General features: G+C 43.4%; 2 long non-coding RNA genes across 3 annotated transcripts in view; both read right to left on the bottom strand.

The window, feature by feature from the left end:
* LOC309339521 overlaps window positions 1–22,213 on the bottom strand; it is a 315,853-nt gene that overhangs the window by 8,533 nt on the left and 285,107 nt on the right. The window lies entirely within an intron of this gene.
* On the bottom strand, window positions 2,005–13,415 carry LOC309339399. Of its 2 annotated transcripts, XR_014155302.1 has the most exons (4): window positions 13,100–13,415; window positions 10,071–10,279; window positions 3,871–4,007; window positions 2,005–3,722 (listed from the first exon to the last, which is right to left on the bottom strand). It is a non-coding gene; the product is annotated as an uncharacterized lncRNA (long non-coding RNA). The 2 variants fall into 2 exon arrangements; XR_014155303.1 differs by having other exon boundaries at window positions 2,005–4,007; window positions 13,100–13,406.

The raw sequence follows: 22,213 nt of genomic DNA, 5'->3' as shown, positions 1-22,213 counted from the left end.
ATACCAAGGGCAATTTATTTGTTCCCTGTAGACATTCAGGGAAGATTCTCCCATGTAGTCCTGTTTGCATCTTTATGTGTCTAGTGTAAGCTTGAGATGGCGTATATTTAGTTGGCCTGTTCCAAGCTGCATCTGTATATAGGAAAATCCTTTGCACCTGATGGCGCAACCAATGGATGGTTGGTAGCTGAATTCACGTGTGCACAATCTCATGATTTAAGAATGCTTTGGAGGATAACATCTGTTTTAATGAGATTAAAAATGTGTGTCTCCTTCCATCATTTGCCTTAAAGTGTTTTGAACTAGTGAAATTTGACTCTTTTAGGTTGGCATTTTGCTTAGCAAAAAATGCAACTGCCTATTCATCAGAACATAAATGGAACTTTATCCCAAAACCTGAGTCCTTCTAGAGCATAGTTCTTGGAGTCCTCAGCATGATACTTTAAACCAGAGTAGCCACTTAATACAGTAGCTCAAGACAAAAATCGAGAAGGCCAATGTTGTGGTTCAATTACAGCATCCAAGTCTCTAGTGGTCACTTTCACCCTACACTATACAACAGCAAAATGAAATTTAACTCGCATATACTCGTTATCACATCTCAAACGTGAGATAACAAAAGAGATGGGGAAATTCAAGCAGGTGCCAATTCCTGATATATTACACACACGCATATACACACACACCCCTGATTTTTCGAGTAAGTATAAATACGTGTAAAGAGCAGGGTTTTTTAAAAGTTTTTTCAGATCACTGTTATTTTAACTATGTGCATTAGATTAGAATAGCAGTTCTAGTCTAATCCAGTACGCATTTCACCTCTAACATACATGTGATGCCCTACTTTTGCTGCCTGCTAAAAAGTCTTGTGGAACTCGGAAAAATTGACAAAACCATTTTGTGACATGCCATGCAGCTGTAGGCAGGGCCTCCTGTTTAAAATGGACTTGGAGAAAAATCCTACTAAATGTAAACAAGCCCAGGAGATATCCTAAAGTATTTTTGTTCTGTGAACCGCCTTGAGACCTCCGGGTATAGGGCAGTATATAAATTCAATAAATAATAATAGTAAAGTAGTGCATAGGATCGTAGTCACAGAGTATAAAAACCTGGGTGGTTTTGAATATGTTTTTTCTTCAAATGTATGGCGACTTTTATATTAAGTTTGACCGATACTCTTTGCATTGTAAGCCTTCTGACAGGGCCTTGTTTAAAATAAATAAATAAATGCTGTCTTGCTGTGTCCTAACGCAACAAAAATAAGGCCCTATAAATAATATGGTCTGGAAATGGAAAATTAATAATTACTTTATCTGCTTGTTGTGCAATTAATGAAAGACTGCTATTGATAATGATAAAGCAAAGCAGCGAGAGTCATTGTACAAACAGGAAAATGTAAATACCATTCTGCTGCCATTGTAATAAAAAGTACTTCCCCTAGGCCTCAAGGTGATTGTTCCTCTGTATTTACAATGAATGGAATACTATGTTTCTTCCAAGCATGTTTACTTCTGTGAACTGATTAAAATGTCAGACAGGTTTGTTCACTAGATGGAAATACTGAAATAGTTTCTCAGAAAGTAATTCTGAGATAATTGATTTGCATGAATTTATTTTATGGATTCCTTAACATCTTTTGCAAGTACCGTATTTTTTGCTCTATAAGACTCACTTTTTCCCTCCTAAAAAGTAAGGGGAAATGTGTGTGCGTCTTATGGAGTGAATGCAGGCTGCACAGCTATCCCAGAAGCCAGAACAGCAAGAGGGATTGCTGCTTTCGCTGCGCAGCGACCCCTCTTGCTGTTCTGGCTTCTGAGATTCAGAGTATTTTTTTCCTAGTTGTCCTCCTCCAAAAACTAGATGTGTCTTGTGGTCTGGTGCGTCTTATAGAGCGAAAAATACGGTAATTGTAATGAGAAAGTTGTGTTGGAGCTACACATTATTTGAACTAAGGGGTTCAGAGCAAGACTTTGAAAAGCGTACTGTTATCCCTAGTCATAATCTGGCTGAGTTTGTTGCATTTTAGCACAAAAGAATAGGAATGTTAGAATAAAACCCTGCTTCAGTTGTGCAGTCAGAGGCACTCTTGATTTGTGCCTGCCATTCCTCATGGGGCACGGAAGCAAGCTTGCCTATCTCCTTAACTAAATTAAGGCCAGACACAATTTTCTAGTTATACAGCATTCCCCCTGCTCAGATAACTCTGCGGCTTTTCTTTTTTAAAAAAAGAAAACCATCCTGAAACACAGTAGTGATTGAAGAATGTAAATGAGAATATAATAACCAAATAGCAAGTCATGTCTGCATCAGCTGCTGAATTCCTGCCCCAAGAATTTGAAATGGAAATTGCCCTAATGCCAAAAGGTGACTTTGCATGTTGTTTTCCTTTCCCAATATTCTCCAGCATCAGGTACAGTATATCACTTTTCTACTGATGAAATAATTTCCATTTGATTGTTGAAGAAAAAGAGGGAAATACAACGTATCATTAAAGGCTAGCAATTTGTTTTAATCATTTGCCAGCACAGCTGAAAATAATTACTAATAAATAGGAACAACTGACTCTTAACTTCCCACGCTCTCCAAAATAGTTTGGTTTTCTATTTCTGAGAGCTTGCATCTGGATTTCAGTATCATTTAGATAATGCGCACACAGTGTTTGCAAAGGATGGTGGCACTAAAGCCTGCTTTAAACATGCGCAGATTCCTGTATCCCCATTGAAGAACATAAATTTGCTCTGCTTCATTTTGAATTCCCTTTCATTTTCTGTCTCCCTTTGAAACAAAAAGTGCCATGCCAGCTCATGTCCTAACTCAAAAGCAGTTGGCCTGTCAGAAGCACGCAGCGAGTGTTTTTGTGAAGAAAGGAATTCCCTTTTCTGCATTTTGTCTCTGGCGTTTAATGTTATGACTAGACAGTATGAGGCAACTTTTCACAACTCGTAAATAGAGCAGATTTCAGAAACCATTTTAAGAGGGTGTTTTAATTCAAAGCCCTGTAACTCCACGTTCCCAGATTATCGAACCAAATTCCGATAAGGCTGAGGTTGCTAGTGGTGGGATTTGTTTTCAGCTGGGGAAACCGAGGGCTACCCCCTGCTGAGTAGGCAAATGGCTGTGGCTGGCATGTGGTTTTTCTTAAATAAAAGGGGAGGGTAACTAATGCATGAGCATCAAGGCATAGAGCCCGTCTCACAAGCGTGATGGTTCCAGGAAGACTCATGCTGGAGACATAACTCTTACTACACTGTTTGTCATATGAAGACAGTCTAAGACATCCTCTTGGGGAAGTAAAGTAACAATTGCAACTATAACTGGAAAAATGTAAAGAAGTAATGGCTTCTCTTTTTGCATAGGCTGTTAACAGACTTAATTTATTCTTGGTAATTATCCTTTTTCTTTAACATTGCTGACAATTTAATCAAGCTGAGTTGTTCCCAGGTTTTTCTAATGATACCCTCTTTTGCTGGTTGACGGCTACTTTTCTATTCTTTGGCAGATAACAGCCTTGTGGTGGTCATAAAGGTTCTATTTTATATTAATTGACACTCTGAAGCATCTTAAGGCTTGCCCTCAGGAAACTATATGTCTAGGCATGCTTGCTTTTCAGGCCTCCTACTTCAGTGCAAACCCTGTGGAAGAGGATATCAGGAAGAGACTGGTGGCCGGGGGGTGGGGTGGAGTCTTCACAATAATCAGTGTTTAATCATATTTCAGAAGAACTGAAAAAAGGAGGAAAAGGAAAGCATGATAACCATGGAAGAAAAAAAAGGTACAATAGAAGAACATGTGATTCATCAATTTCGTACAATAGAAAGTTGCCTGTGTAAATTTAATGTTGGCAGCCAAGGATGTAGTGTTGTTACTCACCGGGGTGAATGAGTTTGATTTTCAAGTCATGCCACTTCAAGCAAGGGCTCCCTTTTAGCTCATGTCTTTTATGTTAGAGGAAATGACTCTTAACATCAAGGGCTATGGAAAGTCATTCTCAATTTTCATCTATGGTTCTAAAAAAGATCATAGTAATTATAAATCACTGAGAAGGGTTTGCTCAGCTACTATGATTCTTTATCACTTTTCTTTCTATCACCTGGTGCCACCCAGTATGAAAAGGGATGGAACTAAGAATTCCAAGTGAATCTGGAGGAAATGTATGTTTCACTTGTCAGAAAAATGTGGAAAAGTACTGAAAGCTTTTATCAGAGTCGGATCCCTTAAATTTGGTCCCCCATTTTCCAAGACTAGTTCAAACATGCATGTATAACACTTGGATTCTCTGTTCTGCAGGCAGGTTCACATACATGTGCTGAAGATATGATAAGTGCAACTTGGAGCTCCTTATGCAAATAGACCTCCATAGATACAACACTGGACACAGCTTTCACATCCCTCACTCTGCTTTCAAAGCTATGCTTTCAGCTGAACAGTTAGTTCACATGTTCAGCTGCCAGTAGTAATGGGTTGGATCCATACATACCCTTCCAGGAAGCACTTCTTCTGTTTTCCTGCTGGAGGAAGGGGATGGGTGGAGGATTTGAGTCAATTGCCTCCCCTGTTGCCATCCCCCACACCACCTCCCGCCCTGTTCCAGTGGGTCACACTCCAGATCAGCTTTTCATGGAGTCTTTAGGTAGAGGAGGAAGTGGCAGAAATTGCTACTCCTCTCTTCTGCCTATGGAAGCATCTCATGGGGAAAACTCTGCTCTCAAACCCTAGTCAAGTGTGCTTGAGGCCACTTCCGTCACCTCCAACCTTGCCACCTTCAATGATGTGGTCTGACGGGAGTCTTACAAGCCACCCTGTGATCAGGAAATGTAAAAGGTACCTTAGACTGCAGTTTCTGGGGAGTAAGCATCCTTAATGCAACAGGACTTACATCTGAATAGACATGCATAGAATCACATTGAAAGCCTGCAATCCTAAAGACATTTTTGGGGGGGTAAACCCCATGGAAACCACTGGGTTATAATCTGCTTTTTTTTCAGCTGGAACTCACACGAACTCACTTCCAGCACCTCCCAGGTGGGCGTCATTGCCATTCTAAGAGAATGAAGGAGGTGTTCATGGTGAGTTCTGGCAGCTCTATTTCTTGAAAAATAGCAGCAGTTGTACTTCTGAATGAACATGCATAAATCAAGTGATGTGCATGTCATGTGAATGAGGCCTGTCTATTCCAATTTCTTTCCTGCAGTTTGTCTTCATATTCTGTATGAAAAAGTGGGCTATGTTGTTTCTGGTTCACTTCTGTGGGCTGTTAGAAGGGTGTGTCTTTTCTGGGTCATTTTGTAACTAACACACACAAAAAAGTCTTTTTAAAAAATAAAAAAATAATTTTGAAAAGGTACTCAGTGAAGTAATTCTTGTTCCTCCTAAAGGCAGAGTAAAATACTTAAGCAACCTTAGTATTAGACAGTATGTGTAGTTCCACCTACACTGACATGAAAGCTTTGTAAACACCTAACCCTAAATGGCAGGCAGCAACTCTGAATGAAGCACATAGATCTTGTGCAACTTTCTGGGGTCCCCTCCCCCTCTCCCAAAAGAACAATGCACCATTAAGGGTGTGTTTCTGTGCCTTTGGGTAGAGTGGTTTCCCAAACCAAGCTTGAGAAGTGTATGTTCTATGCAAATTAGATCACCCATAGGGAGTTAAATGCTCCATGGTGGTTTATAGCACAACACTTTTATTTGTTTAATTTTGAAATTACCGGTATATATACAGACATAAGAAGAACCTTCTGGAGCAGGCCAGTAGCCCATTTAGTCCAGCATCCTGTTCTCACAGAGGTCAAGTGGATAGAATTGTTGTGAATTTGATTAAAGTGAATGGGATTAAAAAGTGATTGATTTTTTAAAACAAAAGTGTTGAATTTGGGTTGGATTGTGGCCAAACTGTAAAGGGTGGGGGGTCAGGGTGGTAATGATCAACTACAACACATTTCTTCCAAAGAAGTGATTACAGAACAGAGACTTCCATTTGTTCCTTGACTTACAAGTATATGCAGTTGGAACAGGAATCAACTGTGGCATTATGTGTTTGTGCTAAGACGGGGTGGAGTGTGAGGGGAAATGAATCATAATCACGACTAAGAGAAACTCTATTACTTAATTACAATCTTTCAAATGAGTAGTGACCCTTCACCTGCAGATGCTGAAAGAACTTCACTTTTAATGAGTAGGAAGTTACACCTTGTGGCAGATACGCAAGGGCGCCCTGAAACCTGGTGTGAGAGTTAGTCAACAGCTATTGCTACTATTCATATTCAGGATTTTTTTGTAGCTCGGTTGCTGTACAGAGAGCTAGAAGTGACATGGTCCCTTCCCAGAGGTAATTCCAATCAGTGTTAAGTGGGCAACAAAATGGGAGACAAGGGAGCTTGAGAAATTAGTAGTAGGGATGGGGTAAATTACAGTGAAGTGGGAGAAATGATAAGGATGTACTGCCCTCACTGTGAGAGGGAATATGCTTCTGATATCAGTTGCAAGAAACTACAGGAGGGGAGAGTGCTGCTGCTGCTCTCAGCTTCTGCTTGTGGGCTTCCAGGTACATTTGGCTAGCCATGGTGAGAACAGAGTGCTGGAACTAGATGGCCCTTGGGCCTGATCCAGCAGGCTCTTCTGATGTTCTTATGAAAGGATTTCATGAGCAGCAGTGGTTCCAGGCATGTGCGGCAGAGAGACAGGAGTGGAAGGACATGATGTCACAAAGAGGCCAGTGACAGATGAGTTTTTTGTTGTTGTTTAGTTGTTTAGTCGTGTCCGACTCTTCGTGACCCCATGGACCAGAACACACCAGGCACTCCTGTCTTCCACTGCCTTCCGCAGTTTGGTCAAACTCATGCTGGTAGCTTTGAGAACACTGTCCAACCATCTCGTCCTCTGTCGTCCCCTTCTCCTTGTGCCCTCAATCTTTCCCAACATCAGGGTCTTTTTCAGGGAGTCTTCTCTTCTCATGAGGTGGCCAAAGTATTGGAGCCTCAGCTTCAGGACCTGTCCTTCCAGTGAGCATTCAGGGCTGATTTCCTTAAGAATGGATAGGTTTGATCTTCTTGCAGTCCATGGGACTCTCAAGAGTCTCCTCCAGCACCATAATTCAAAAGCATCAATTCTTCAGCGATCAGCCATCTTTATGGTCCAGCTCTCACTTCCATACATCACATACATCACTACTGGGAAAACCATAGCTTTAACTATACAGACCTTTCTTGGCAAGGTGATGTCTCTGCTGAGTTTGTAGATGCCAGTAAAGGGAGCAGGTGATGGGACTGTAGGGAGGATGAGTTAATAGTTCTGGATATTTTGGAAGCAATTCTCAGCTTCTTAGGAGGGCAGCTGAGGGCTGTTGGATGTTGCTGATCCTCCTGTGACAATGGTAGAAGAAAAAGTGCTGGGTATGTGAGTGGCAGATCGGAAAAGAAGTTGGATCCTGATAATTAAAATATGGTCTTGTGCCGTTGGCATGCCCCTGACAAGGGAGGAAAAACAATGCCAGTGCTGGAACTCATGTAGTTATTTTCCCTTCCATTAAAACCAATTGGAGTAAAAATATAAAACAGAAAAACTGGGAAAGGGGAGGAGGAAACTGCTGGAAACTACTAGTTAATCCTGATGTCCCATGTGTGTGCGTGACTGCCTGATTGCCTGAATTAAAAGAAAAAAAGTGTGCGATGGTTGACTCATTGTCTAATCAAGAGAGACATACGTGCATTGTTTGCACAGTGTGGGAAATATAGATTGTTAGAGTATTAAACCCTCATGATTGTGCTCTCCCGCCTCTACCCCTCTCACAGTGAATTGACTACAACATTAAGTAAGTTTAAATACTTCACTTAACAGTAATCACAGGTCTCACTCATGCATCATTCAGCGCTACAGCAAAAACAACACAGGTAAAGTATTCTTTGTTACAAAACACAGAAGTTATTCTTAGACACACAGTCTGGAGCCCCAGCCTCAAACTTCTAGGTATGACTGCAGAATCTGCCACAGAAAGCACCAACACCTTCTGCCCTGTCCAGAATGAGGCCAGTAGGGCCTAGTAAGCAGTTCCTCCACTAGCAGGAGTGCCAACTTGAATAAAATATTGGCAGGGCAGATAAGCCCTACCTCACATAATTGATCACAAGATGCAACACACACCCAACATTTGAATGGCAATACCCATAATCTGGGGGGGGGGGGTGGCACCCTCAAATATTTTATTGGGGGCCAAAGAGACCTCAACCCCTAGGAATTGGCTCCTGTGTCTGCTAGAGACACATTGGATAGCTCTGCCCATTTATTGATTTTTATGTTTAGATTAAAGGGATGTGGGTGGAGCTGTGGTCTAAACCACAGAGCCTAGGGCTTGCCGATCAGAAGGTCAGCGGTTCGAATCCCCATGACGGGGTGAGTTCCCGTTGCTCGGTCCCAGCTCCTGCCAACCTAGCAGTTCGAAAGCATGTCAAAATGCAAGTAGATAAATAGGAACCACTCCGGTGGGAAGGTAAATGGCATTTCCATGCGCTGCTCTGGTTCGTCAGAAGTGGCTTTGTCATGCTGGCCACATGATCTGGAAAAACTGTCTGCAGACAAACGCCAACTCCCTTGGCCAGTAAAGCAAGATGAGCGCTGCAACCCCAGAGCTGTCCACGACTGGACTTAACAGTCAGGGGTCCCTTTACCTTTATGTTTAGATTAACGGCATTTCCATCCATGTTTACCTGTGCTCAGAGGCATATAGTTCAGCTGTGAGGGACCTTTGATGTTCTGGAGGTTGCTGAAGTACCACTCTCACCTTCCCTGGCTTTTGGCCATGCTTGCTAGGACTAAGGGGAATCGCACTTCTTCAACATCTTGGGGTGGGCAGGCAAATAGTCTCTCCCCACCCCCAGCATATGTGACACTATGCATATTTACACAGAAGGACTGGGTGCAATGGGACTTCCTCCTTCTTCCCCAGTGTTCGTGTATAGCATTGCAGTTTTTCCTGCTTTTCTGGAATGCCAATTCCACCTCCTTGTTGGTTGTTGTGCAGTCCCCTTCCACTAGGCACTCTGTTTCTCCCACCATCACCCCCTTCCCCAGCACCTCTTTTTACCTTCCCAATCTTTTCCCTCCCGATTTATATTCCTTCTCATTTTTATTAAATGTATGCATATACTCTAAGTGTTTGTGTTGTAGATTAGTTATTAGAAAACAAAAATGGGAAGAGACAATGGGAAGACAATGAGGAATGAGGGTGTTCAACTAGATTCTTAACTAATGGGCTTTACAGCCGAAGCCCAGAAGTGTTTTGGGTGTGGTGTGATGGCCATCAGACTGTCACCACTGAATTACACTGCACCAATCTAGGACAAGGAGCAATAAGATGGGTCAAACATATGCCACAGGGAGATGGAGAAGCCCAAGAGGGAGTGTGATGTTAAGGCCACGTTTAAGGATTAGCAGGACTGATGCTGATTCTGTCTTGTTCCAAAGAGTTGAAAATTATGTTGGTGTGTATCCTTTGATCTGTCACCATAATTTTGTGGTGCAGGTGACTAAATTGTATCTTTGACTTGACTTCACTGTCAAGAGCCCTTGCTTTCTAATACAAGGCCAACAGAGAAATCATATTATTTGGACCCTGAATATAACATAAGCCAATTGTGTGGGTTAAAAGATTTAAAACAATCACTGTTAAATCTGACACATTTCACTCCAAGCTCTTTATTTTGGTTCTCGGTTAAGAGGTGATTGAACTATTTGGAGAAGAGCCAGACTATTGAATCTCCAGGCCAGACTCTGGCACTGTTGACAAGGAGTCAAAAAGTATTGTATTGTAAGAACTGCATAGCATTTGGAGACACTTCTTGGGCAAATCAATAACTTTGTATTAAAATACAAAACTCTCTGGAAAAATCCAGTGGGACCAAGCTTATCTGTGTTGTGTGACCCATCTTGTTAGGGTTGGTTTGTTCTTATTCTACACTCAGCATGGATGTAACCAAATCCAACAAGTTCCAAAGCTGCTGCCATAAAGCACCACTGCAACAAAAACCTTCACATTTCTTGTGTTCTGAGCTTACTAACACCTCTAAATGACTTACGAAAATAGCAGGAGCAATCAATTCATGAAGGAAGGTGGTGGACTCTCCTTCATGGGAGATTCTTAAGCAGAGGCTGGGTGGCCATCTCTCATGAATGCTTTAGCTGAGGTTCCTGCATTGCAGGGGGTTGGGACTAGATGATACCTGGCGTCTCTTCCAGCTGTATAATTTTATGATTCTGCAGTTTTATGGAGCTCCTCCAGAGGTGCCTGTAAGACAAGTTAAGCTAAGTTAAGCTTAGATAAGTAGTACTACTGTCTTGAGCACAAGAAGAAGCCTCCTGTGGCTGATCAATGACAAAATTTTGAATTGATTGACATCCCTAGTACGACTTGTTCCATCTCAGGACAGGTAAGCCTTCTAGGTGTAGGTTTTGTGTACAACATCAACGTGCATAAAGTAAAAGGGATGCGCAGAAGGTCATGTGGTGACGGACTTGTTAAATTATTGTTGTGCAAGGCCTAAATGCCAAAGTGTGGCTGAAGGCACGAGGCAGAACACACCCTACATATAAAGTTAATAATATATAGTGGCCTTCCTCTCGAACGTCTAATTGCAGAAATTTGGCTTAACCTGTCGGAAGGGCGTGTTAATTAAGAGGCAGAACCTGATAGACAGCTCTATTTCAAGGGACTGACAAGTACTCATCCTTCCTTTTGAGCAGCTGCTGAGCCCATTTGGCCCCAACACTTAATTCATGTGAGGAAACTGTTGACTGCAACAACCAGTTTTACTTTGCTTTTACCAGAGGCTAATTAAAGTTTTAAGAGAAAAAAAACCATATACAGCTTGGGAGGCCTCACTGTCATGTCACAAAGGCTGAACACACTGACAACTAATCTGTCATGTGGTCAGGTTTTCTGCCATGTGGTTACTTGCTTTCTTGTATTAGTACAAACATAAGAGTGCGGGTGGGTGTTTTTCCTGCCACACATTCTTATATGTGGTAAAAGTCCATGGTCTTATCAAGTGTCAAGGCTTTCTCACATTTACCTACCTGGTAGATTGGTAATCTGCCTGAGTACTTAATGGAAGGACAAACCAGACAAGCATTCTTACTATTAATGCAGTTGTTAGTTTGGTTAAAAGTGGAGGGCGAGGTGATTCTTCTTTAACACTAAAACAGGCTTGGGAAACCTCTGGCCTACCCAGTGCTGTTGGACTACAACTCCCATCATCCCCATCAAGCATGACCAGTTGTTTGGGGTGATGGAAGTTGTAGTCCAACAACAGCTGGATGACCATGGGTTCCCTGGCCCTGAACTAAACCTGGGTATTGGAGTTAAGCCCAACCCCTTTAGTCTACTGCCTTAAGATATTCATCTCAAGCCCATCCATTATACTAGAAGTAGACCAGTAGAATCGGAGTGAAAATATTCTTTAAGAAGCAGAGACAGTTAAGGCATGAAGCAGGTTTTGGTCTTTCTGTTAGTCAACTTTAACCGCTATACCTGTGCTGTATAGCCCAATGGATGAGAGTGTGCTTGGTAAACATCTCTGTCTCCGGTTTGGATACCTTTCCTTAAGAAAAGGTTACAGGTTTTTTGTTTCATTTCTAAGGAATGATTTGTCCCTCCTTGCTTCATCATGGTTTGTAAAAATCCTGGTTTTTTTGTGGCTCAAAAGGTAAAAATATTTGCCATAGTCCTATCTCTGGTGTTGGTTCTGTATGCATGTATTCTCAATCATAGGGGTGAGTGGAGTATGCATATATACCCCATTCAAATATATGGTTAATCCTGGTTTTAAGGTATAAAGTAGGGAGACTGTGTGGTAAATTACTTCAAACACTTGGGGTACAGGCCCCCTGTACAAATGCCCATTAAAACTTGCATGTGCTAGTTTATATTTATAGATGCACATTTAGGTTGACTGTCATAGGGCAAAACGTACTCTGTCTGTCAGGACTTATTCTGAGATATGGCGACCAACAAGATTTTCTGGTTTGAGTGCACTGTGTCATACCATCTAACAGTGCACTGTGTCATACCATCTAACATACCACCAATGCCATGTGCCTTCCAATATGTGCTCCTGGGCAAGTAACATGACCTGGGCATCGTTTTGCCCCCCCCCCCCGCTTTTTTCGGGGTGTGAGAGTGCTGCACCTATAATGGCTATCTAGATTTCACCTGAAAATACAGAATGTCCCATTTTTTCTGGGGCACTTGGAAGGTATGCTGTGTGTTGAGTGGACCCTCTACCCCCACCCCACATAACCTATTCAGAAGATCTTATATATATATTAAAACTACTAGTAGCTGAACCCCTTCTCGCCAATCCCTCCAGACCTCACCAGCTCCCTGCCACTCCCCTTAGACTTTGCCAAGCACCTTACAGCTGACCCAAACTCCCACCCTGCCCCTAGGCCTCCTCCCACCCACCTCTCTACACATAGTACCTGCCTCACACAGAGGTGGGCAGCAGCAGTGGCAGCAGAGCAGGCTGGTTGCTGGAAAACTGCCCTGGCATGTCCTGACTGTTTCTCTGCAGCTTGCCTTGGCCTCTGGGCAAATTAAGGCACATACACAACATACATTTAAAGCATACATCCCCACCCTCCAAAAAAAGAATCCTAGGTAAACTGTAGTTCACCTCTCACAGAGCTTATCAAGCTGCAGTGGCCTAGAGTTTTTGAGAAGGATAGGGTTCAAATGTGCTTTAAATGTGTGTACACAGCCTAGGGTGTGTGATAGCTAAAGTCTCACATGCATCTCACTTTGTAGCACTCCCAATTGCCCTATATTTTTTAAAAAAAGATAAAGGAAGTTAAAAAGAGGGAGAAGGCAATCTGAGGCCTGGCACAAAAGGCCTGGGTCTTAGGCCTTGTGGGCCTAACATCCCAACAATGCCCTGGGTGTCAAATGAACGTTTGCTTCTTAAAAACTGTAATTGCAAAGCACACATGTGCAAAGTGTGCACATTCTGTAATTTGTCATGAACTGGCAGGATGACAGAGGGGAGGAAGAGGATCCCTGCGAGGGGTGTAGCAGACTGGGCAAGCAGGGAATGGGGAAGGAAGTACTCACAGGGTGACGGAGGATGATGAGGGGATGGAGGTCAGTGCGCACAAACCAGAGCAGCAGCACCTATCACCAGAGCCAGAGGGGCCCCAGTCCCCACAAACACAGTGGGCCCTGAGGTATGAGGAGCCGTGTGAGTGGTGCTCTAGGAGGTTGAGGCAAGCAAGGGCCCACAGCCCAGCTCCCTGGTTCTGGGAGGAGGGGTGTGATTCCTCTGCTGGAGCAGGACTGGAACAGGTGAGGGTCAGCTGCCTCGTCAAGCCCAGATGCTGCAATCAGCAAAGTACAAAAGGGGAGCAGAGCTGAGGGGCTGTGTCTGCTGTCCATGTTGATGAACCTTGGCTTGGGTGTTCTTGGACCCCTACAGGGCTGTGCTTTGGAACTGACTCTATCCTGACTGCTGGACTTTGGAATTGGCTTGACCTTGAAGTGTGTTTCCTGACTGTTGGACTTTGCTTGTGTGAATTGACCCTTGGACTTTGAACGTTGGGCTTGGCATACTGACTTGCTGCCAGGTAGGCCAGGGGTTCTGGATATAATTGCACCAAAAAGAGAGAGATAAATACACCCCTAAAACAATAACTTTGCACCATAAACCCCAATGGACTTTCCTTCTTAACAGCAACCAATATATGTATAAAGTTTAATTTCCATTGTTACCAAATTGTGCGTTGGAAGAGAAAGAGGTGAGCCCAAGCAATTAGTCAGGAGAGACATAATGGAAGAAACCAGGAAGCATGTTAAAACAAAACAAAACACCAGGGCCTACTAAATACTGGCAAGATCACCATGGTAGGAGTAATTTGTGTTTGTGTGGGTGTACAGGGAATCAACTGACAGTTAATGCAGTAACACTCACTGTGTGTCACTGCAATAACACCTGGAGCAGAAGTGAACACAGCACCTATCTGTTTAAGAGCTCCACTCTGTTTATATTATCCTCTCCCTCACACATAGAAGTGAAGTGAGCAAGTGAGGCTGGGAGAAGAAAACAAATGGTGCTAAATGGGTGCAATCTCCATGTGTAATATTTCTACTCCTGAGTCCTACTTCAGGGTCAAACTTACAAGATAAACTAATGGAAGATAAATGACTGGAATTGTTGCACCACTTGTATTAATACATCAGTTTGTAAAAGGCCAGGAAACAGAGAATTGAAGTGAGTGGGGAAAGGCAACTCTGAAGCCACCTACTTGAGATCACTTCACTTGGATTAGATGGCTCTTAGACCACTTTAACCACCATGCCTTCCTCAAAAAGTGAGCTTGTTCAAGAGTGGGGGAAAGGGTTAGCTTCCCTCACACTTTCAATACAAGCTTATGAATGAAGTTAAGAGATTCTGAGCATAGAACTAGGGTTGATAGTTATTGCTCTTCAAATGTGAGAGAACAAGATGTGTGGTCATCTTCCGTTTGCCTCACCAATCACACACTTGGTTTGAAGATAACAAAATGCTGAGGGTAGGTAGAGAGGAAGTTTTATCGAGCCAGTCTGACACACAGTTATTCTGCCTTTGAGAATGTGCAATTAATGGTTGTTGTTACCATTGCCTTACATTTCTTTGTTATTGTTCAGTATTTTTTTTAATTTGGAATTTTTGCACACATTATTCCTAAAAGCTCAGGGTACATAACATTCACAAATGCATCATCAACATACTTTCCCAGCATTCAAGTAAAAGCATACTACATTGCATTGTGCTGGCTTCTTTGAAACTTGGAGGAAGTTAGTTCCAAAGCTGATGAGTGGCAACTGGGATGTTGCTTTTGCTGTTCAGGGTGTATGACTGGAGAGGAAGTTTCTAATTGTCAAAATAACTGCTTGCTAGAATTGTCAGCAAGAGCTCGTTTAAAATACCGCCTCTCCAATTTTGCAGGAATGTGAGATTTCTGTTCTATCTGTGTGTGTTTTTGTGAAGTGGAAGGATTGCAAAGCAACAGAAAAGTAATCCAAGTTCATAGGCGCAGAATGCAGAATGAACATGTGAATAAATTAGCATAGGTGTCTGCATTTGGAAATCATCAAGAGTGGCAAATATATGTAGGAATAAAAAATGATGCTCCAATTTCGTTATATCATGTCAGGCAAAATCGAGTAATGCAAAAAGAAGCTTCCCTTTCATCATCCTCTCAAAGAACAGTGCTATGATCTCTGGTTTGGGAAGAAAATGTAACTTTTATTTCTTTGAGTGGTTCAAGATCTGAAACAGGAACAAAGATGAGTGTCCAGTCCAATACCCATTTGTTCCTAAGTTACATGAAGTGATAGGCCACTTGGTTTCAGCACATTTTTGAAGATTCCAGCCCTCTAATGGCGTGGAGTATTTCTGGCAACAGATGAGAGATAATAAGTTTCTCTGGGATGAGTTGTAGGACCAGCTGTAGTTTTGATGTGAAGATAATGCATTTTGGAGAAGTGATGGAGGGGTGGAGGAATGGAGGGAGGACAGTGTCTGTTTCAGCCTGGAGCCCATATGTAGAACTAAAAAAGATGAAAATACCCAGTTCACTGCCTGAGAGTCAAAATCTTCTCCAATATTCACTTCAGTCAGCATTGAAAAGTTCCTGTACGGAAGAAGTCCAGGGCTCCCTCCAGATTGGTGTTTTCTTGCAGGTATCTTCTGCAAAATGTTCTTGGCACAATACTGGTACATTGCTGGTGGATTCCTTGTGCTTTAGTTTCTTCTGTGATGCTTTCCCAGTGTTGCCACGTTATTGCTATCTGGAGGGACTATAGCACAAGAAGACAAAACTAAACCCTGGCCTAAACTAAACACCTAAGGTTAAAAAGCTACAGGATTTCAGCAGCAAGTTATGGGAGATGCACTGATTGAATTTGGAGCAATCTGATTGAGTCAAAACCTTTGCAGGTTGAATAATAATAATAATAATAATAATAATAATAATAATATATTATTTATACCCTGCCCATCTGGCTGGGCCTCCCCAGCCACTCTGGACAGCTTCCATAGAAAGCAAAAATACAGTAAAATATCACACGTTAAAAACTTCCCTGAACAGGGCTGCCTTAAGATGTCTTCTGAATGTCAGGTAGTTGTTTATCGCTTTGACATCTGCTGGAAGGGCGTTCCACAGGGCGGGCGCCACTACCGAGAAGGCCCTCTGCCTGGTTCCCTGTAGCTTTGCTTCTCTCAATGAGGGAACCGCCAGAAGGCCCTCGGCGCTGGACCTCAGCGTCCGGGCAGAATGATGGGGGTGGAGACGCTCCTTCAGGTATACTGGACTGAGGCCGTTTAGGGCTTTAAAGGTCAGTACCAACACGTTGAATTGTGCTCGGAAATGGAGCTAGTAAACAGCTGCCCTGGACACAGATTTGACCTGTGCCTCCATGGACAGCTGTGAGTCCAAAATGACTCCCAGGCTGCGCACCTGGTCCTTCAGGGGCACAGTTACCCCATTCAGGACCAGGGAATCCTCCACACCTGTCCGCCTCCTGTCCCCCAAAAACAGTACTTCTGTCTTGTCAGGATTCAACCTCAATCTGTTAGCCGCCATCCATCCTCCAACCGCCTCCAGACACTCACACAGGACCTTCACCGCCTTCACTGGTTCTGATTTAAAAGAGAGGTAGAGCTGGGTATCATCTGCATACTGATGAACACCCAGCCCAAACCTCCTGATGATCACTCCCAGCGGCTGCATGTAAAAGTTGAAAAGCATGGGGGAGAGGACAGAACCCTGAGGCACCCCACAAGTGAGAGCCCAGGGGTCTGAACACTCATCCCCCACCACCACCTTCTGAACACGGCCCAGGAGGAAGGAGCGGAACCACTGTATGACAGTGCCCCCAGCTCCCAGCCCCTCAAGACGGTCCAGAAGGATGTTATGGTCGATGGTATCAAACGCCGCTGAGAGATCCAGCAGAACTAGGAAACAGCTCTCACCTTTGTCCCTAGCCCGCCGGAGATCATCAACCAGTGCGACCAAGGCAGTTTCAGTCCCATGATGAGGCCTGAATCCCGACTGGAAGGAATCCAAATGGTCCGCTTTTTCCAGGCGTGCCTGGAGTTGTTCAGCAACCACGCGCTCAATCACCTTGCCCAAGAATGGAAGATTTGAGACTGGGCGATAGTTGGCCATCGTGGCCGCATCTAAAGATGTTTTTTTAAGAAGCGGTTTAATAACCGCCTCTTTCAGCGGGTCTGGGAAGGCTCCCTCACGGAGGGAAGCATTCACCACCCCACGAAGCCCATCGCCCAGTCCTTCCCGGCTAGCTTTTATAAGCCAGGATGGGCAAGGATCCAGGAGACAGGTGGTTGGCTTCACTCGTCCAAGCAGCCTGTCCACATCCTCGGAGGTAACAGATTGGAATTGATCCCACTCAACTTGACTAGACAGAACTCTAGCACTCTCCCGCCCCGGCCCTGCTCCCACGGTGGAGTCTACTTCTTCCCGAATCTGAGCGATTTTATCTGCAAAAAACTTTGCAAAATCATTGCAGGAAAACATGTGGCCCGTACTGGGCCCCAATGTCGCAGGTGGTTCCACTAAATTGTGAACCACCTGAAAAAGTCTCCTGCTGCTGTTTTGAAACAGACAATACTTACATGCTCCTATTTCTCTCCCTATCCCAGTCATGGGGAACCTCTGACCCTCCAGATGTTGTTAAACTCCAACTCCCTACCCATTGGCCACACTGTCTAGGACTATTGGGAACTGGAACTCAAGAAACATCTCAAGTGCCACCGGTTCCCATCAACAGAACTGGGATAAAGTGAACCTACTGGTGGTTTCCTGAACTGGAAGAATGTGAAGAAGAGTAACCAGATAAAGAAATCATTGATGAATCATAGTGTAGGGACATCAGTTTGAAAGAGAAGCAGATGATGGAAATTATTATTATTAGATGAAGGTCTACCAGGGTTGCATGTTGAGCACACTGCTTTATGGAAGTGAGTTGTGGGCAACTTACACCCGCCAGGAGCAACACCTCAATGCCTTTCTTATTGCCTCAGGAAGATTTTGGGCATCACCTGGCAAGACAGCAAACAAAGATGTGCTTTTCTGAGCCACATTCCCAGCATGTTTGCACTTTTGTCTTAGCAACGTCTGCACTGGCTTGGTCATGTACACAGAATGGATGATGGCAAACTTCCCAATAAAGCTCAATGGGGAGCTGGTTTCAGGCACTAGGCCTGGTGGCAGACCAAATCTACCTTACAAAGATGTCTGCAAACGTGACCTGAAGGCTGGCAACATTAACCCCACTATGTGGGAGTTTTGGCGATAACAAGGCTTACTGAGTTTTGGCGATAACAAGGCTTACTGGGATGTTTCCTTACTCATCATTGGTTGTTACCAATGTTAAGAGAAAAGGTAGAATATTGCTGGAAGTTTGGCAGAGCACTAAAAAGGCACTTTGGTTCCATATTACAATTCGCCTTCCAAGGCAGCTTCTGGCAAACTGACTGATTTTATTGACTCACTTAATTTTATTGTAGAAAGGCACTTTAGGTTTTGCTGGGTGGATCTGTGATGAAGTCATGCTGTCAATATTCTGTGGTGGTAAGTCAAGCACAGATTGTCCTCAGAGTTTCTGAAGGCAAATCAAAATGAAACTTGCCAGTAGGGGAGAGCAAAGATACTTCACACCCACAGAGACGACATGCACTCATTTTTGTAAAGGGAGGTTAGAACACGAGCCTCTCACTCCAGCTCAAAGGTCCTGCAAAAGCAATTCTCCATATGACTCGACTCAAAGAGTGTTTTAAAACCTCATGACCACACAGCATTTTAACTGCTTGTTCATAAGCCCAGTTTTCACTTTTTTAAAATAATAAAAAATGTACCCTTCCACCTTTCTAATTTGCTGACAGTTTGAGAAAACAAATGTCTTCTAACTGGGCCAAATAAGACTGCTCAGATGGGCCTTGAATAATTGTGTGTTTGTGTTTTACTGGTGGTGATGGGGAAGCTGATTAAAAATGAGGCAAATTCTGTCAGTTATTTATATCTAGAGGAGCACCGAGGCTTCATGTGGCTGCCTGGCTTCATTTTGCATTGACCATTTGATAGACAAGAGTACACAAAGAGGATAAACAATAAGCAAACTCTCAATGAAGCAACTGTGGTACTCTTTACCTTAGTAGAAAAGAAAGTTCTCATTTTCTCAGGAGCTACACTGAAAGATACTGTACTCTATAACTGCCTTCCTGAACCTGGTGCTCTCTAAATGTTTTGGCCATGCTCGTTGGAGCTGATGTAGTCCAAAAAAATTAGAAGCTGCCCTTTCGAGGGTGGCTAATATGGATGACTCCTCCTGCTACAAATTTGCTGCTGGTCTGGTAGCCTTGCTAATACTGTTGGTTTTCTCCAGTTAAGTTTTACCAGTTGAAGAGACCCATTGAAATAAATAGTTCTTAAATTAGTCATGTTCATTCATTTCCATGGCTCTGCTAAGTACAGCCAGCATTGGATACTACCCTGTGTTCCCAACCTGCCCTCAACTCAACTCAACTCAACTCAACTCAACTCAACTCAACTCAACTCAACTACTACTATCCCACTCGTGTATGAAACTCGTGTAGTAGGGGCTGGCATGGTGGTCCTCTTTGTTCTAGCAAGATTGTGGGTTCCTTTTCCTCCCTAGGCAGGAATGATCTGTAGCTTATTTCCAGCAAAAGGGGGCTTGAGGACACCATGTATGCTCAACAGCCTTCCGTCTTACAGCACCCAGATCTTCTGTATATAAACCCCTTTCCAAAAAAATAATAACTGGCAAAGCACAAGTGAGCATCTATAAAACCAGTAAGCATCTTTATTACAGCACTGTGATAAAGAATCTTCCATGAGAGTTGTAGAAACCTACAGCACTGTTAAGAGGCAATTGATAATGCCAGGGCTTAATTTTATCAGCGGTGTTTATTACTTATACTGGGTGTTTCCTTCCAAGTCCAATCAGTCTATTAATTGCTTTCTTTTAATCTTAGGAAGGGCAGTGGATTTTGTTCTCAGAGGAAACCGGCTTCAGTTTTGACAGAACAGCAAAAGCAGCAGCTGCTGGCCCATTGCAGCCTGATGAGATTGCTGGCTCTAATACACTTTGCCTTTTGACTGTAATGTGTTTTATGAAACATCTTCTAAAGCTTACAAGTGACCCCAGGACATAACTCTCCAGCACTAATGTCTCTCTTTGCCAAGTAATGAAGTATGATTTATGGTGGTAATGGTTAATCTAAGGTGTGTGTGTGTATGTGTACCTGTGTATGTGTGTGTGTGTGTTGTTTTTTTTATATAAAAAAACCTGTAGAATATAGGAGTATAACATGCACCATTTGGCACATTTATGACAAAGGTGTTCTGGTTTTCTTAACTCCACAGTTTTGTGTTGGCAGTTTTTCAAATTCCTTAGACAGATGTTTAAATGAATTTAAGAGGACAGAGGAATACTTTTAAAACATCATACGGAGTTGAGTGTCTCAATATGAAAAGGAACATTATTCCTCTACCAGTTTAGATAGGAAAGGATGCCACATGGCCTATCCTGTTTTAGATCTGCTCTTAGCTGATAGAAATAGCAAATGTGGAATTAGCTTTGTGGGAAAAGTCCTGTTTATTATGCAGTTGAGACTGGTGCAGAGGGAAGGAAGTAAGAATGCTTTGTGACTCTCTGAGACTTAGCTTGTATTCACATCTAATTTCTTTAAAATGTATCAGGACTTGTCTGGCATGCAGAATATGGGACTATTGCTGTCCAGGTAGAAACCAAACTGCAATACAGAGAGACACAGAGGCTTTAGGTGTCTAATGTAACAACTTCCAAATGTTGGGTGGCAGGGAACCCAAATACAGCCTAACAAGAGCAGAGCATGTTCAATGGCCACACACACACACAAAATCCCGAAATGTCTTTCGTGCGGCAGGGGAGAATGGAAAAGCAGTGAGAGGACATGGAATTGTAGATCCTCACAAAGGAAATAGCTTGCTGGCTGAAAGTCTGAGTGGAAGCTCATTCCACACTGCAAGGTTTGTTGCGGCTCTCCCTTGTATATACTAATAGCAAACTCAAGTGCTGTTTTTGAAGGCAATGAAGCCAAAATGAGGCTACTGGGGGAGGGGAAGGTGGCATCAATATGCACAGGGGAACCCCAAGGTTTGCAGAAATTGAAAAACGAAAACACCATTTAGGTTAAAAACCTAAAGAGGCAACTTTATGCCCCAAAACAGCCCGATGAGGACTGACCATGCTAAAGCAGTCAGACTGAGTGCCTGTTTTGGGGCAGAGTGGTGGAAGCCTCAAGGTGGGAGGAATGGAATGGAGTGTCCTGGAAAAGGGTCCTGCTATGTGCCCTCCTTTGTGTGTGATTGAAATGTGTCTTTGAACAGCCCCTCCTCCTATCTGGGGAGTTGTGATTGTCCTATCAGCCAGCCCTCAGGTCTATGGCTGCTGTTGCTGAATGCCAGGTTGGCTCGGAGTAGCACCTCCATAATCTGATTATGGATGAGGCGGCTGATCTGGCCTGTACCACCGAGACCTGGGTGAGTGAGCAGGGTGGAATTGGTCTCACCTGGCTATGCCCACCTGGGTACTCAGAACTTTGTTAGACTTGAAGGTTGGGGAGGGAGAGTTGCTGTGGTCTATAGAAATTTTCTTTTCTCTCTTCAGGCTTTCTGTCCAGTTGTGTGGGGGCTGAGAGATCCAGTGGGCTTCCAGATGGCTCTGGGGGATTTTCCAGTTGATATGACTGGCACTTCTGTCAAAGCCCTGGTCAATCTCTGGAACATCCAAATGGCTCACGCCATTGACATGAGTGTCTCTGAACACCCTCGCCCACTTAATGGAGCCTATTCAGGATTGCAATACCTCAAGGACCACCTCACTCCCTATAAACCAACATGGTTATCATCTGAGGCCCTTCTTTGGGTGCCTCTGTCCAGAGGCCCAGAAGGGGGCAACACCAGAATAGGCCTTTTCTGTAGCAGTTCCGTTTGTTGAATGCTCTCCTCAGGGAGGCTCGCCTAGTGCCTTCATTACATATCTTTAGGCACCAGGCAAAAACATTTCTCTATAACCAGGCCTTTAGCTGGTTAATGTTCTATGGCCTTTTAAATGTGTTTGTGGGAGCAGGGTTATTGGTTTCTTTTGTTTTGTGATGCATTG

Source organism: Podarcis erhardii, assembly GCF_964252035.2.
Source record: "Podarcis erhardii genome assembly, chromosome: 3".
NCBI classification, from domain to species: domain Eukaryota; kingdom Metazoa; phylum Chordata; class Lepidosauria; order Squamata; family Lacertidae; genus Podarcis; species Podarcis erhardii.
The sequence above is the reverse complement of the archived record's forward strand: the minus strand, read 5'-3'. Positions and strand labels throughout refer to the sequence as shown.